We start from the raw sequence: 1914 nt of genomic DNA on the forward strand, positions 1-1914 counted from the left end.
AATTTGCTTTAAGTCTCTGCCCAGCCCAGCCCACAGGGCTGCAGCTCAGCCTGGGGATTGGCCCTCCAGTAACAGCACCGCAGTTCAGCCACCTTCTCTGCCAATTCACAGACTCCCTGGGCCCCTTCCACCCCGCCCTTCCCTCCCCAGAGCTAGCTGAGACCTTTCTCACCTGCCTTGCAAAAGTCAGAAGGAAGCACTTACTTAATCCTACTGAAATTTTAAATGCTAATTTAAGCCAATTCTAACTTTATTCACCCAGTAATTGGCAGACCCAGGATTTGAACCCCGTCTAGCAAATTCCACCTGTGCCCAATCCCCAGTACCATGCTGCCTCCCGCTGTCACCTGACTCTCTCCTGATCATAGCGACCATATGTTTTTTAAAAATAAACCAGGACACATGTTCTGAGGACGAAGACGGCCCTTGAGGAAAGAAATGGACCAATACTTTTAAGTTAAGCCTCTAGTAGGAAACACAGTGAATGTGGCCAGCACACCGGCCCAGGGCCTGCCCACTGTCAGGCCAAGGCCACACACCACCCAGGTGCAGCAGTCCTCCCTGTTAGGTCTGGAGCAGAGAGAGACACACAAAGCCTCATGTGTAGCAAAATGCTGTTTATTCTGAGTATCTGGGTGCAGGTGGGTAGAGGTGAGAAAAAAAAACGTCCACGCCAAGGGAGGGGAAAGCCTTGGGTTTTATAGAGGGTTTCTCCAGGGGGGAGTGAGCAACACCTGCAGAGATAGGGGAGGGGGTAGCTTCAGTCCTTATCAGGGGGATAGGAATGCCAGCATGGCTGCGGCTGTCTGTGGTCGAAGTTAGATTTATGACTTTGGACTCTCCAGACTCCCAAGGCTTTTGTTTCACAGGCTTTACGATATTTTTTGGGTTCCCACCTGGAACAAACCTAACGCTCCCCAGCTGGGGACTGCTTCTTCAGGGCACATTCATCACAGCCCCCTCCCCTCTGTCAACACAATTGTTTTGCTCTTTAAAGATGTAGCTTCCCAAAAACCAAAGCTGGGGACCCTCCCTCAGCCCATCCCCCAGCTCAATGAGAGGGAGTGTCTTAATCACTCAGGTTGCTATAACAAAGATACCATGAAACTGGGAGGCTGACACAATAGCAACTTATTCCTCACAGTTCTGAAGGCCGGGGAGTCCCGGATCCTGGTGCTGGCTGATGGGGATCCTGGGGAAGGCCTTCTTCCTGGTTTGCAGAGGGACACCTTCTTGCTGTGCCCTCACACGGAGGAGAGAAGTGCAAGCTCCTTGGTCACCTCGTATAGGGCACAGATGCCATCACGGGGCCCGTCCTCATAACCTCATCTCAACCTAATTATCTCCTGAAGGCCCGACCTCCTACCATCGCACAGGGGGTTAGGGTCTCAACATATGAAGGGGGGGGGTTGTCACAGAAACATTTAGTCCATCACTGGGAGCCCTGATTGGAAGGTCAGTTGCCTCAGCCTCACACAGACCCTAACATTTCATTATGACACGACCTCGGGCAAGATTCTGAGCCTCTCTGAGTTTGAGAACATAGAGCTAATCAGGGCTGAAGGGAAGCTTAAATGAAATGGGCCTATTATAAGCATTGAGTTAGTTAATACTTATAAAGCACTTAAAATAGCACCCAGCATATGAATATGTGTTCTGTATGTTTGTAAAATAAACACATAAAGTGTCTAGGAAAGTACTTAGCATATGTGGGGGTGAGGGGAAACATCCCCTTTTCCCCTGAAAGTTCACTGAAAGATCAACTCACAATTGTGGCAGATTAATAAGAGGAAGAGGTTTATTTACTGTGCACACAGGAAGAGTCACAGAGTGACCACCCAGTGGGTTCCAGATATTTTTATACCTCCTTTTAGAGGGGAGGGGGAGATGAGGAATATAGGTAATTCTGTTTAG

The sequence above is a fragment of the Lemur catta genome, chromosome 5 (assembly GCF_020740605.2).
Source record: "Lemur catta isolate mLemCat1 chromosome 5, mLemCat1.pri, whole genome shotgun sequence".
NCBI classification, from domain to species: domain Eukaryota; kingdom Metazoa; phylum Chordata; class Mammalia; order Primates; family Lemuridae; genus Lemur; species Lemur catta.